A 16411-nucleotide genomic window follows, 5' to 3' on the forward strand; every position below is an offset into this window, starting at 1 on the left:
GGGGTGACACCATAAGCAAATTAAAAAGTAAGGAATAGTCTGTTTCTCAGATACATGAGAGGGAAACAATTCATATCCAAATAAAAGATAGAGAACCTTATAAAATGTAAAAGAGATCATTTTGATTACATTAAATTTTTAAAAAATTATTCAAAGAAAATACAATCAAGATTAGAAGGAAAGCAGAAAGTTGAGAAAGAATCTTTGTGTCACTGATAAAAGATTCATTTCTCAAATATATGGAGAACTGAGTCAAATTTTTAAGATTACAATCTGATAAATGGTCAAAGGATATGAACAGGCAGATTTCAGATGAAGTTACCTATAAGAATATGAAGTGCTCTAAATGACTTTTGAGGAGAGAAATGCAAATTAAAACAACTCTGAGGTGCGGCTAGGTGGCGTAGTGGATAAAGCACCGGCCTTGGAGTCAGGAGTACCTGGGTTCAAATCTGGTCTCAGACACTTAATAATTACCTAGCCGTGTGGCCTTGGGCAAGCCACTTAACCCCATTTGCCTTGCAAAAAAAAAAAAAAACCTAAAAAAAAAACCAACTCTGAGGAACCATCTCACACCTATCAGATTGACTTATATGACATAAAAGGAAAATTGTAAATATTGAAAAGAATGTTGAGAAATAGGGACTTTAATGTATTATTGGTAGAGTTGTGAAATGATGCATTCTGGAGAGCAATTTGGACCTACACCCACTTATAAAGCTGTGCAAACCCTTTGATAAATCAATTCCACTGCTAGATCTGTTTCCCAAAGAAATCATAAAAAAGGCAAAAGGACTCACATGAATAAAAATATTTATTTTTGCCACTTTTTGTAGTGTCAAAATATTAGAAATCAAGGGGATGCCCATCAATTGAGAAATTGCTGAACAAACTGTGATATATGAATCTAATTGGATACTGTTGTGCCATAAGAAATGATGAAAAGGCAGATTTTAGGGCGGGGGGGGACCCAACAACCTGGAAAGACTTGTGTGAACTGATTCAAAGTTAAAGGAGCAGAACCAGGAAAACATTGTACACATTGTGTGATGATCACCTATGAATGACTGGTCTTCTCAGCAGCACAGTGATCCAAGACAGGCAGGCATAAAGGACACATAAAGCAAAGTGCCCTCCACATCTAGATTCAGAACTGGCAGATTGAAGCATACCCTTCCCACTTACTCTATTCTTTTTCATGCTTTTTTCAAAAAGGGAAAAACCCTTTATTTTTTCACAGATATGATTAAGATGAAAATTTTTTGACATGATAGCACATTTATAACCTATATCAAATGATTTACCATTTTAGGGAGAGAGGAGGTTGAGAAGAGAGGAAAATTTGGAACTCAAGTATTCTAAAAGGGTGAATGTTTAAAACGGTTTTGATATATTATTGGGAAAAATAAAACTATTTTTATAAAAGATCATGTTATATTTAGTGTCCCTAAACCACTTTTCTTGCTGTTATTACTGAGGAAGTAAAAGGGCATCCCTTTTGAGAATCATTTTTTCCTTTTTTATTAGATAGCTATAGATAAATAAATTATAAATCTCTATTATATTGCATTTGATAAACCCCTTTATATTTAGCTATTTTGGCCGTTGTGAACTTTGATGTAACATTTTCCATTCCATGTAAAACCTTTATGAATGAACATATATTTTTCAGAAAATAGCTCTTCTTTTTGAAAACTGATCCCCTGCCATATATAAAAAACAAACAAAAAACTTACTATTCTGCATCTGCTAATACATCAAAAGAATGCAAATTTTCACAAGAAAGGAATAGAAAATAATTCTTCATGGGGAAAACCCCAAAGAAAAAAAAGAAGCTAAAAAAAGAAAAAAAAGTCCCTTGAATATAAATGTTCTAGAGCATAATAATATGATGTGAGCCCTTGTTTCTAAAGTGAAATGGTATAAACCTAACAAAGAAATGTATAGGAAAACCCACATTTTCCAGTTCAATCTGAATTAGAAGATGAATAAAAAAATTAAAGTAAGAAACAAATATTTAAATTAGTATGAAATTTGGAACTCTAATAAGAAAAACAAAGAAAAAACAAGCCTAGCTTAGAAGAAGACATTCACAAACTCTAAAATCTATACATGGAATAGAAAAAAAGCATGAAAAATCAGAATCCAACAAGATTAAAAGACCACCTAGAATCTTTATAAGTTCAGATAACTATAAAATAGATTATGGTGAAAATATCCAAGAATTTTTTTTCTTTTTCTCTTTTTTTAGTTAAATTTTTTCTTTCCACTCCCTTCTCTACACATTATGAAGGCAAGACGCACAATACCCATTATACTCATGAAGTTATGCAAAGGTTATTTCCACATTAGCCATTGTGCAAAAAAAAGTTAAAATATTATTATAAAAAGTTTTAATTTCCACTTCTGTTTAATTATTGATATTACAGGGGGAAGCTAGGTGGTGCAGTGCATAGAACACCTGTCCTGGAGTCAGGAGAATCTGAATTAAAATTTGGCCTCAGACAGACATTTAATACTTACTTAGCTGTGTGACCTTGGGTAAGTCACTTACTTGCAAAAATAAAAAAAGTTGATAGTATAGAAAAAAAAACTCAGTGAAATGAGAAACTGAATTAGTTTAAGAAGTCAGGCAACTAAATTGCCCAGGTAAATTAGAAACTTTGTGCAAAGTTTAGATTGATAGTAGTCACACATTGGCAACATAGATTAACTCTGAATTCAAATCACCAAGAATTGTTGTGTTTAAGTTCCAGAACTTAAAATAGAAATCTTACAAATCCTCAAGAGAAAACTGTTCACTTATTAAGAAGGAAAACTAAACAGTTTGAATCACGCATGTTTTTTCCTAGTTTCTGAGAAATAAAAATAAATGGGAAGATTTTGAATCAGGTTCTACTGAAAAATTCAAATGTGATTAGGAATGAAACCTTTGTTTTACTATATGTCAGGACTTATGATAATTAGGAAATATGGCATAAATGTTCATCACATAAAAGTCTTTAAAAGTTTTTGTAGCGAGAAAATATAAGCCTATGAACCACAGCTTATATGTTCCAAGGGCAAAACAATGTGACTGTGTTTAAAACTACTCACCAGGTCAAATGAACATTAAGAGAACAAAAACAAAAATGAGCATTTGTTTAAAAGTCTTAAAAATTAAAGCAGATAAAAACAACTGTGAGTAAGGAAGAGGGGAAGGGTTAGGTTTATATTTTTGGAATGTAAGCTAATGGAATTAAAATAAAAATAATTCACTCGGAGAGATGGAACAAAGGAAAAAGCTATTGGGGTTCAAGAAAAATTTTTAATCTAGAATGATTACAGAAAAAAAATTTAAAAAGAAAACAAATTACTTTTTAGAAATATCACCTCATTTGAAGGCCAGTATGATAACACAGAAAAACTCTTGAAATTCAAATAGTTTTATTAACAAAGGTGACTGGAGTGATTTGAGATGGAGGGAAGGTATGTTAATAGGTTAATGACTTTATAATGGGAAAACTGCTTCATTTATTGGATTGGAGAGTCAAAGTCTAGATGGAATGGAATAGCAGAGTGGGCCAGTGGTAGAGTCCAATCTGAGACCAAACTTTCTCATTTTAAATTAAATGTTGCTTTGACCATCCCATGTTTCTTCTTATGTAAATGAATATTTTCTGGAAATTGAGTTACATTCACATAATTTATATAGTAATCTTTCAAATAAATATTTTTGATTCTGTAGCCAGGAAGTCCAGTATTAACTTCAATGGATAGCAATATTCTAGGTCATGTTATTTAAGAGATAGTTGGCGAATATCTAGAAAATGAAGCGAGTAATCACACGGTGCCATAATAAAGAAAATTCATGCCAGAATAGCTTTATGCCATTTTGGTCAGCATTACTAACTCAATAAATCTAGGAAACTCTCTAGAGAGTAGTTTACCTAGATTTTAGCAAACCATTGGATAACATCACTCATGCTTGTCTTGTAGGAGTGGTAGAAGAGTCTGGTCTAAAGGATAATAAAACAGGTAGATTCACAATTGGTAGAATAGTTGGAACTAAAGGGCAGTCATTAAAGATTTAATGTTAACTTGAAGAAGGATCACCATCAGAATTGTCCTGTTTTGGGGGTCCGACCATGTGCTCTTTAATATTGTAGGGTGATTCTTTTCAGGTGGGATTTAACTTAGATTTTCATTGAAGTCACTTCTGACTCTGAAACTTTTTGGTTATATGTTAGAGACAATTTAGAATGTGAACATTATCTACAGAAACATGAATTGTTCAAGGAGAATAGAAAGTTATAAGTTTTACAACAGTGGTTAGAGTACTTCCTAATGAGACAAATGATAAAGGAGACTGGAAAATATAAAATGGACAACATTGAGTATAAGTCATCTAAAAGTCTCTCCAAATGAGAGCAGCAAAAAAAATGGAAGGAAAGTAATTGATTAGGCAGAATTTATGAATCACATAACTGGTAAAAGTTCAACATGCAAGATCTATAAGAAACTGATGCAAATTTATAATACTGGGTGTTCCAGATTAATGGTGAAAATATGTGAACAGTCTTTGAAGGAAAGAGATATAAATGATGAGCACCCATTTTCCTTAAAGGTTCTCAAATAAACAATTTAACCTCTGTTGTGTAACAGACCCTGTGGGCAGCCAGTCTGTTGAAGTCAATGGAGCAATTTTTAGAATCAAGTTTTAAGTGCATACGATTACAAAAGAAACCAAAGTTTGGTGAAAATATAAGTGTAATGTTTTCTCCATAAGAGGTCATGGACAATCTGAAACCCATCCATGAATCTCTTGGAGTTCCATGGTCCTGAAGTTAAGAACCCCTTCCTTTCACTCATGAAAATATAATAAATAAAAATTTAAAGAACATTAACATCATTCTGGAATACTCATTATAATTACAAGAATGATAGAGGATGGGAGTAAGTATTGCTGGAGAGACTACAGGGAAACAGGTACATTGATGCATGGAGGACATTGGTCTAATTAGTTTAAAATTTTATTTGGAGTTATAGGAGAAAAGTTACTAAAGTGCCAAATTTTGCAGGTGAGGAAACTGCTCTCATTGAGGTAGATTTTCCCAAAGTTGTACATCTAGTTCATATTAGGGACAGAATTTGACCTCAGGTCCTCTGATTAAAGTTGGGGATCCTACTGTTTTGCTATAGCCTATCATTGACAGTCTGGAGGACTTGTGAAGAGCCCTGTGACTGGTATGATTCAGCAGAGGGACTTGAACCTGGGGCTTTCTGACCCTAAGGCTAGCACCCTATCCACTCCTTACATAGCATTGCTATTTACATGGAAATGGAAACTCCCAGGGTTCAATATGAGTTTGCTTGTTGGTTCAGTGCTATAGAATCTGCCCATAGAACAGGACAGGATGGAAACTGGGCAAAGGTTTGAAATGCTATAAGTGACTGGCTTTTCCCATTTTTTGGTTGTTCATGACCAGGGGTAGCTAGGTGGTACCATGGATAGAACACCAATCCTGGAATCAGGAGGACCTGAGGTCAAATAGGACCTCAGACACTTGAAACTTATTAGCTGTGTGACCCTGGGCAAGTCCCTTAACCCTGATTGCCTCCCATCCAGAGCCATCTCCAGTCGTCCTGATTCATTTCAGGTCACTGGACCCAGATGATTCTGGAGGACAAAGTGAGGCTGGTGACTTAGCCCAGCACCTCCTCATTCAAATCCACTTCACGTGCCTGTCAGGGCATCTCCTCTCTGATGACAGGCTCTTCTTCAAGAATGAATGACAAACATCACCATGTGCATTCCCAGAACACTGAAGCAAATGGCAGCAACCAATGGAGACCAACACAATGTTAGATGGATAATTGACAGTTAAAAACTGTTTATTCATCTTGCCATCCTTTCCCATGATTTTCTTTGAGTGGTTGTTTCTAGTGACATCAGAAAAAATGGACATACATATTATCTACTGAAAGGGGGTTCTTTGTACATGCTAAAAATCAAATGAGTTTTAAATTAGATCCTTCACTGGTTAGAGCTAGATGGGTGATCAGACCAACCAGTCCAGGCCTCTCAGGGATCATGGGACTAAGCTTTTTTTTTTATTTATTATGCCACATATGACACACTTTACTACCTTAAGATGTTGTGTAAAGGTTTCTGTCTCTTTCTTCCTCCTCCTCCTCCTCCTCCTCCTCCTCCTCCTCCTCCTCTCTCTCTCTCTCTCTCTCTCTCTCTCTCTCTCTCTCTCTCTCTCTCTCTCTCTCTCTCTCACACACACACACACACACACACACACACACACACACACACACACACAATATTTGAAAGGGAAACAAGTATAAGAATTGAGTCTGAGAATTTATTTATATAGGACCTAATCACATTGAGAGTTGAAGCAACTTGCCTATAGTCCCATGGCAAGTGTGTGTGTGAGAGATGGTGATTGGAATGCAGGCCCTTCCTGGCTCTAAAACCATCTCCATCTACCTTCACACTGCTTCTTGTAGTATAAACCTGCCTCATGTCTCATTATTTCATTAAGTGTTTGTTATCAGGAAGAGAGAGAGGGTAGGGACCATAGAAAACAAACACAATAATTTGGGGATGGGGAGGACACTGGTATTTGGGGGAATCCAGCAAGACTCCATGGAGATGGTGATATTGGAGATCAATTTTGAAGGAAACAAGGGACTCTAGTAAAGTGGAGGTGAAGAGGGAGTACAGCCCCAATGGCAAAGACTCAGGAATAGGAAACAGATGCATTCTGCTCCTCTTATTGGAACTGTACCGAGAAGACCTCCATTTTTCCACATTCGTTGGCCTTCATTTGCCTGTCTGCCCCCTACTGAAGGGCAGATCCGTGACTAGAAAACAAACCATCCTCCTTCTTGTCCAATGTCCTTTCCCTGTCACCGCTGCAGTCCCTTGTTAAGGGTTACAGTTGGTGGACTCTTTCCAAGGCTCTCTGACAGAAAGATCAAGGAATAAAACCCTTTTGGTTGATGTACATTGTCCTTTTACCCCTATTTCCAAGAGGAAACACAGAATCCATGAGGAGTGCTCAGCAAGGCAGTGTGTTGTCTCTCTTTGTTAATGAGTTCGCCACTTCAGGAGATGATATTGGGTGAAGGGGCGCCCACTTCAGCTGCGATGCCATCAAAGTAATGGAAAGAAAAGTCAGTTCTGTGACCTTCTTCCTCACTGAATTATACAATTATCACAAAATTAAATAAAAATGTAATTAATGTCATCCATCAATGTGTCTTTTCCTGAAAAACAACATCTTAGCCATTTTGACAAAACTGTTTTGAATGTGACCTCATCAAAAACTCAGTAAAATGTTCGCTGCTTGGGAAGAGGTGGGTTTTTTTTGACTTCTCTCTTGCTGGGAGGAACAGGTCCCAATGAAAAGCCTCATGCTAGAAACATCCCCAAATTTCTGAGATTGTTTATTAAAAAGAGGATTTCACAGAACAGAATGAGCTATTCCCTCCTGAGAACAAGGAGTCTTGAGGATATGGACATGACTAGGGCACTCAAGAAAGGCAAAAACAGTCTCTATCCTCAAGGAGAATATTGTCTAGTGATGTCAACATTGAAGTGTAGACAAGATAAACACAGAGAAGATGGCAGTTCAGCTGATGGGGGAATTTACTGGTAGCAGTAGATGGGATCAGAAAAAGGTCTTTTACAGAAGGGGTGTTTGAGCCATGGAAATGTTCTGACTGACATGAAAGGAGAGGATATTCCATGAAGAGTCAAAGAGTAGACACTGTTCATTGGAGAAACCAGACTCAGAAAAAAAAAGTGTTTTCTGAAAGTTAGAAGACTTGTCTTCATGATTTCAAATATGACCTCAGACACATTCTAGCTGGGTGATTCTGATTTGCCTCCGTTATTCATCTGGAAAATGAACTGGAGAAGGAAATGGCCAAACATTCCAATATTTTTGCCCAGAATATCTCACAAGTTAGACACAACTGAAAACTGAAGAACGACAACATCAACAGTCTTCTTCTCCCTTCAATTCTCCATTTATTTCCCTATCCCTTACTCTCTCCTACATATATGCATAACACCTGGGACCAAAGGTAGCTATAAATGATTTGTTAATGGAGAACAAGTCATAGAATACCTGAAACTACCTGTCATCTTTGTCCGCTTGCCCAGGAAGTTGGTCTTTGACCCAAATGAAAGGATCAGGAAGCCAAGGTCAATCCTAAATGATCATTTTAGCATTATCACCAGCCCTCTAGTTGATTCTAATTGAACAGATAATAGTTGTAATGAACCACAGTTCAGTAAAATTCTCTGAGTCAACCCTCTATTTTATTGCCTTTGCCATAAAGTCAAAATCCTAGAATTACAAGTGGAAATGGTTAGAAAAGTATATCCAGCAGTTTAAAAATATTTACAATTGGGGCAGCTAGGTGGCACAGTGGATAGAGCACTGGCCCTGGAATCAGGAGTAGCTGAGTTCAAATCCGACCTCAGATACATAATAATTACCTAGCTGTGTGGCCTTGGGCAAGCCACTTAACCCCATTGCCTTGCAAAAACCTAAAAAAACAGAAACAGAAACAAAAACAACAACAAAAAAACCCCCAAAAATATATACAATTATAAAGACATACATGATTGATAAATTGTATATAAGATTATAAATGGGACTATCCTAACATTGATATATAAAGAGAAAAGAAACCAGTCTTATGCTTTCACCTGTGTGACCTTCAGCAAGTCACTGCACATTACTGGAGCTCATTTGACTTCTCTGTAAAAGCCAAGTGGCTCTCGATCAATGATCCTATGATTTATGATGTATTATTTTAATAGGTAAATATTTCAAATAGTATAACATCATACAGCAGCATCCAATTTAGTGCTGTTTGTAGATAGAGTCAGTATAATGATGCATCACAAATAGGACTTTTAGGGTTTGGGTTCAAATTTTGCCGATAGCTCTCTTTTGGGCTCATCATTTAACTTCTTGGTAATTCAAATTTTTCCAAAGCAAAATGAGGAGATTGGACTCAATCACTTCTAAATTTTCTTCATGCTGTAATCATAGTCTTACCCAGTGTCTAAAGCTAAATGCAGGGACTCTAATGATGAGCTTGGATGTAAGTCACGGAAGAAGGACTTCCCATTTCATTGAATGGCAACGACAGATCAGTGCGGGGACTGGGTACCAGACACTTGTGAAGATGAACATGGGGACATCGAGGCCTGGGAAGGGGAGCTAAATATAAATTTAAAGCAATGCTAATTCAGAGGGAAAAAAACAACCGTCTGCATCATCTGTGCACAATTTGATAGCCTGTGATATGTGTAACCAATTGTTCTTATTTACATTAATTTGCATTGTGAAAAGCAATTTTACAGTTTCAGTCAGACTTAATAGGCAATTTGCAGCTGAGAGCCTAATGGCATAGTTACTTAAGCCGGCCCCAGGGGGGCTTTCTAGACCTGATAGGAGACTGAACCTTTTAAATGTTCAATTGAACATCTTAAAAAGCCAAAAAGTCTTTAGCTATTAGACCCAGTTTTCCCTTGCCTTGTCATATAGGATGTGATTACAGAAGGGTTCTTCTGATTTATAGACTTCACTTCTCTCCATGAAAGAAGTAACAATTGGTAAAAAATATTCTCCCACAAAGCACATAAGCTATTTCCTTGAAAAGGTTTAAAGTTACCATGAGATAGCAGGCAATTGTTGATGCGTGAGTTATAAATCTTTGGTTCTTTTGTTTTTAGCTAAATAGGGTATTTCTGATATATGTTAGAAAGAAAAAGAGATTTGAAGGATAGATGGATAGAGAGATGAAAAATGAATAGCTAGATAGGTATAGATATATAATAGATAGGTGAGAGATAGATAGATAGATAGATAAAAATATTTTTCCATATTAGAAATGGGGAGGTTGAGGTTCTGGCTCAACTTTTGATAGGCAAATAATGAACTTTTCTATCTTTTTTTTAGTGTTTGCCAATAAACCTAATGCATAAGTAACAAATCACAGTTCCATAAGACTAGGACACAAACCATTCCTCATCATTTGATTTTTCCTAGTAACACTGTGGAGAGCCAGATAGGAGGAATGGAGGAAGATGATAGGATCATAGGAAAATGTATTTAAAGCTGGATGTGACCTTAGAGGTCATAGAATACAATCTTTTATTTGCTAAATGAGAACAATGAAAATCAGAAGAGTAAAGTCATTTGCTCACAGGGGGAAGAAACAGAGTCAAGATCCACTTCTAATCCAGAGCTAGGAAATTTATTAAAAGAGAGGAAGAATTGAGTTCAAATTCTGCAGCTGGTGCATACTAGTTCTGTGGGCCTTGGCAAATTGTTAACTTAGGTGCATGGAAAGGTGGTAATAATAGGTGCTCAGTGATAGGGAGGTGTCTATCTGCATTGATAGAACAAGTCGCACACCAGGAGCTCTCTAGAGCAAAAGAGATAGGTCTGAAGCATCAAAAACACAATTGAAATAAAGCTTTGTGAGGTACAGATTTCCCATTTTACAAATCAAAAAATAGTCAAGTCTCTAAGAAGTGAATTGCCCTTCCCATGGCTATTCAGTTCGAGTCTAAGGTGATCTAATAAGGGGTAAAGGGGAAATTGCAATCCAAGTCCAAAATTTCTTCTACCATATAGGCCATTTTCTTCCTAAACATTGGCATTGTAATTGTCTCCTTTTAAGATGCACAAGAAATGTGTTGAAAAATAAAACATTCAGTAAAAAAACAAAAAAGAAACCAGTTTTAGGTTTTCCTACCATATCATTATCATGATTATCTTTTCTCCACTAACTTAAGAATATTCCTATGAAGCAGACTTCAAGTCAAAGCGAGATTAAGTCATTTATGCAGAACTATATACAGAGCCTCTCTCCCTTCAATAACTCTGAAAAGGAGTGTGACCATGATTATCTGGCCATCAGACAACCAGTATTTATTTAGCTCTTAATCTGTAACAGACACTCTCCGCATCACTGGGGCTACAGAGAAAGACAGCCTGGGTTCTCACACTCAAAAGATAGAATACGGATAAAGGATTGAATAGGCAACTAAATATTTACAAAAAAAAGAAAAACCTGCAGAGCTTATAAAGACAGTTATGTGTTATAATGGAGGGAGTGATGACCCTGGCATTGGAAGATCTGAGTTCAAATGAGGCTTTAGACTCACCCTAGCTGTGTGATCCTTAGCCTCTGTGTCTGTAGCAGTTTTCTGAAGTGGAAAATGGTACCAATAACAGTAACAATACTCCAAGGTTGTTATGAGGATAAAATGTGACGCTATTTGTCAAGTAATTATCAAGGTACCCGCTCCATCCTAGTCACTTAATAAATATTTGTTTCATTTCTTTCTTTTTCTTTTCTTTCTTCCCCAAATATGCTGGAAAATAAAATAACACTTATAGGGGATTCTTAACCTTGATCCTTGACCTTTAAAAAAGTTTTGATAACTATTTCACAAAAACTTGTTTCCTTTGTAATCCCGTGAAGTTTGTTTGTTTTTACATTTAAAAAGGACATTATTCTGCAAAGTGTATATCCTTTGCCAGATTGCTAAGAGCTTCTCTGTGACAAATAATGGTTAAGAATCCTTCTGTCAGAAGAATCTCCAGAAAGGATTAGAAAACTCTTTTGGGGTTGCCTGTTTCGTGCACAGTCAGTGGAGAATGCTTCAGGGTTGGGGGGGGTCACAGTTAAAGGGCAGGCTCTCTAATGCTCTAGGCACGGACGCTAGCTGAATGCTTTGTGATAACCATTTGTTACCCCATGAGTGCACACTCTGGGGGTATAGTGTCCCACAATGAGGAGATCACTGAACTAGGTTTGACTCCTACCTCACATACTGACCAGCCATGGGACCTTGACAAGTCACTTTAGCTCCATGAATTTCAGTTTCCCCATCTGTGAATGGGGCTAAATATAACACATGGGTCAGGAGCCAAAGTGTATTGTAAAGTTTTTAGCACAGTTATTTCCTGACAGAGAGGTGATGATCTCAGAGTTCAGATGGAGACAAAGCTTTTGCCCATGGTTAGTGTAGGGATTTATTTTACTTGTCCATGCCTAAGTCTTATGAGATATGTTTTTCTGAGGCGAGAGGAGAGTTTTTTGGTTCATTGAAAAAAATTCAAAAAATGATATGACCTCATCTATTACTGTATCTCTGTGATGACATTTTTCTTTGTCACTTTTTTCAAGGCAAATGTGGTTAAGTGACTTGCCCAAGGCCACACAGCTGGGTAATTATTAAGTGTCTGAGGCCTCATTTGAACTCAGGTCCTCCTGGCTCCAGGGCTGATAATCTATCCACTGCGCCACCTAGATGCCCCCTACTTTGTCACTTTAAAAGAAAACCAGAAAAGTGATTTTTTGTCAATAATTCCTCAGTCAATAAATACCCAACCCCAGGAGAATCATTCTCCCATTCAATCAAGTTCAGTTTCAAATATGTGGGAAGAATGGGACTGATCAGAGGAAAGGATGAATTGAAACCAGTTTTTGTTCTCCTCTGAGTAGATGGGGAGAATCCTCCTTAATAAAGCTTCTTTAAAGGGGTGGCTAAGTGGAGCAGTAAATAGAGCAAGGGCACTGGAGTCAGGAGGACCTGAGTCCAAACCCGTCCTCAGACACTTAATTATTACCTAGCGGTGTGACCTTGGGCATGTCATTTAACCCCGTTGCCTTGCAAAAGCTAATAAACAAACAAATAAACAAAAAAATAAAACTCAAGGGAGGCAGTGTTGAAGACTGGGAAGAAGGGGTGGGGATATGCATCTCTAGCTTCTACTCTGTGTAGTACATTGTGCTAAATGGAGACTTTTTATAAATATTAACTTATTTCATTCTCACATTAGACCCAGGAGATAAGTGCTACTTCAGGTTGAGGAAATTGAGGCAGACAGAGGTGAAGTGACTTCCTTAGAATCCCATAGCTAGGTCCAGCTGAGGCTGGATCTGAACTTAGGTCTTCCTGAGTCCAGCCCACCACCCTATGCATTATGCCATCCCCTTGCTGCCTCAAATATTCTTTTGCCTAAAGCAAATATCTTTTTGGTTGCATCAACTGATTCTAATATGACCAGTTCAAGGGCATTCCTAATCCTATTTTCAATTCATTTGAAATGATCACATATTTATTGGGAAGCTTCTCTTTCTAAGTACTGTGCTATGCATTTAGAAGACAATGGAATGCTAGTCCCTGCCCTCATAGAACTTCTAGTCTACTGGTGAACCTAGCATGAATACAGAGAGGAATATAATCCAAATAGAAATATGTGTGTGTGAGAGTGTGTGTGTGTGTGTGTGTGTGTGTGTGTGTGTGTGTGTGTACACACACATACTCAGTGACAGGAGAGAGCACTGACAACAGAGGAAAACAGAACACGACTCCTGGAGGAACTGAAGTCTGAATTTAACTTTGAAGGAAACTCAGGTTTCAGTAAGGTGGAAGTGAGCAACTAGTGCACTCTAGAGACAGGACAGGTCTAGTGAAGGCACCAATGTAGGAGGTGGACTATCATTTATAGAGAAGTTTCTGGAATCTTCACTGTGCCTTGGGGTATGAATGAATGAAAGGATGAATGGGTAGATGAATTGATGGATGAGTGAACTGATGAATGAATGGGAAAAAAATTATCCTGCTCTTTGGCAAAGTTCTGAGATAGGAGAAGGAGAGTAAAGGAACTCACATGCTGGTAAGAAGAAACAATAAATATCAGAGATTTCTTCTTTGAGCTAGAGGGAAAGGCTCAGTGGTTCTCAGTGTTCAGTAACAAAGTAAATGGAAATGTGTCTCCTTTAATGTTATTTCCAATATTAAAACCATGTCATTGAGATTGAGTCCGGTGATGGTACCCAATACTCTTAGGTTTTCTGAAGGTTTTCTGAAGACATTCCTTGAGGAAGTCTATCATTTAACATCTCTCAGTCTGAGACCTTCAGAATCCACCTCTCTGGGCTGCAAGCCTTATATTCCTTATAAACAACTCTTAGTTTTGAAAAAAGTGAGGCAAGAAAATGAAGTCTATAAAGCATTCCAAGTCAATAGCAAGAAACAAATTGGTCCTAGAGATTGACTCCTCTTTTATCTGATCCTGTCTTCTCTGTTCCACTTATCTATTATTATGTAGCCCATTTATATTCATATGTACCCAATGGACTCACACAGGCAGGATGGAGACAAGTTAATTCTCACAAACAGAAGAAATGACTGGACCATTGAAAGTAGCTCCACATGGATTAGAAATGTGTAGAAAAGGCAAATAACATACAACTAATACAACTAATAAATGCACACAATATGCAGCTTAAACATTAGCTCTGTTTAAGAAGAATAAAAGAAGTTATAGAATGGGGACCTATGGAAATATAGGTGGAAAAAGCAAAAGAGAAGAAGAGAGATGGAGAGAGATAGCAACAGAGAGAGAGAGAGAGAGAGAGAGAGAGAGAGAGAGAGAGAGCATTACCTTATGCAAAGAGCATAATGTTTTATGCATGTGGAACTAGCTATCTCCCCAAATCCCTTAGAATGGTGGGGGAGCTTTGGTTTGCCGAAGCTCTCTATTTTTTTTATTCTGCTTGATAAGTATAATCAGGGGATTTCAGTTCAGACTAGCACCAAGAACCCTTCTTCTCTTCCCAGAATGATTAGCAGCAATATAGAATGGGATTGCTGGCTTAAATGCTTTAATAGAATGAAATCAAGGATGTCATTCCCCGTTTTTAAAGCTGAGATCCACAGGGAGATGCAAATCTAATATTTTGACATATTGAAATTAACAGCTACAATGGTTATTCACAAGACATTTGCATATGGCAATTTTCTGTCCTGGGACCTTTCTACGAGCTAGGAATGCTCTCAGAGGGAAACTGCCAACCGAAAAGGAATGTTCTATGGGTCATAAATGAATTTAGAGATGAATTTCAGGTTGTTCCTTATTCTTTAATGAGAGAATTCTCCATAGAAAGTCTTTCATTTAGCTTCATGTATCCATAAGAGTTGAGATTTCACAGTTTTTTTTTTTGTGTAATAGCATTGTTTAGTTCAAGTTTAGTTAAAAGTTTAGTTCAAGTTTGGTCAAAAGTTTAGTCAAAAGACTAAAGATGTTTTCATCTTAGATAAAGCTTGCAAATGACCCCATGAAATTAGGTAATGGCATCATTGGTACCTAGACAAACCTGGGTAAATCATTTAACCATGCTGAGCCTCAGTTCCCCCATTCAAAAAGAATTAATCCAGTTCTTGCTTCGGACCTGTACTGAGTCTCACCTTCTTATATTACAAATAATTAAAGTGAGACCCATGAAAAGCAAGTATTTTGCTTAGGATCATAACCTAAACAGCAGCAGAGTTGGAACTTCAACTTCTCCAGGCTTCTAACTCTGAGACCAGTACTTTGGCACCATGCTACCCAGAGGAATACTAGCTTACTGGAGAGATGTAGAGTCTGAAGGTTAACAAAACACTTTCTAGAAGTAAGACTGATCATTTAAGGAGGACTCTGCGGAACTAGGCTCAGGCTTGGGGAGCCACTGGCTCAAAGAGACACTATTTTTGAGTTTTGCCTTGAACTTTGGCTTCTCCTTCATCTTGAAGTCCCAGACTAAAAGTCTCTAAGATGAAGTTAGATAAGAGTTCATGCCTCATATCTCCCCTAAAAGAGATTAATAGTGTTCTTTTCAGAAAATAAATTGCTGGTTGCACCAAGTAGTATCAGTTATAAGACAATTGTCTCTTCCTTCATTACAAAGAAATATTTAACATATGGATCACTCATGAATATGCACTGAAAACAGCTAAAACAAACTATAATCATTACCTTTATTAAGCCATCTTAGGAGGTGAAGATTGCAGATGAATTGTGGGGCTGATGGAGAGATATTTTTCATTCTCTGTTGATCTGTACTGTCCAAAAAAACAACTCAAGGGTCCCATCTTCTGGCCAATCTGGTCTATGTGGTTCATCCTTGAGAGCATGAGCTAGTTGGAGGAAGCAGACATCAAAACAGGACATGCTTATCTTCCAGAACTTTTTCAGGGACTTGTATTCAGGGAAAGGAAACAGAAGAGAGAAGAAGCAGCCAGAGACCTTTGGTCCAGCCTCAGGTTTGCCTAGGAAAGTTCATGTTATTTTGGACACAATTCACCATGACTGTCAGGGGAATCTCCCCCTCCTTTTCTCCACTTTCCATCTTGCTGGAAGTTTAATGGCAAGGTAGTGCTTACTGTGCCCCAAAACCCCCAAAAATGAGGTCCTCTCTTCTTGCTGTAACTATTCCTGATTCAATCATTGAAATTGTAGATCTTCATCCCCATTCCTTTTCCCTAAAACAGCTGTAAGGAGCCACCAAGAGCCTTTGGTCATGCAGATCCTTTGACAAGGAACCACAG

At 37.3% G+C, this 16411-nt stretch overlaps 1 protein-coding gene across 4 annotated transcripts in view; it reads left to right on the forward strand.

The window, feature by feature from the left end:
- The window catches only part of LOC141512328 (leucine-rich repeat and IQ domain-containing protein 3-like), a 286841-nt gene extending 280473 nt beyond the window's left edge, over nt 1-6368 (forward strand). For 3 of the 4 annotated variants that reach the window (XR_012475454.1, XR_012475455.1, XR_012475456.1), the window contains one exon: nt 2430-6368. The gene's annotated coding sequence lies outside the window, so the exon portion shown is untranslated. The remainder of the gene's footprint in view (nt 1-2429) is intronic. The other variant, XR_012475453.1, reaches the window with a different exon arrangement.
- The last annotated feature ends 10043 nt before the right edge of the window (nt 6369-16411 follow it).

This window comes from Macrotis lagotis, chromosome 2, assembly GCF_037893015.1.
Source record: "Macrotis lagotis isolate mMagLag1 chromosome 2, bilby.v1.9.chrom.fasta, whole genome shotgun sequence".
NCBI lineage: Eukaryota > Metazoa > Chordata > Mammalia > Peramelemorphia > Peramelidae > Macrotis > Macrotis lagotis.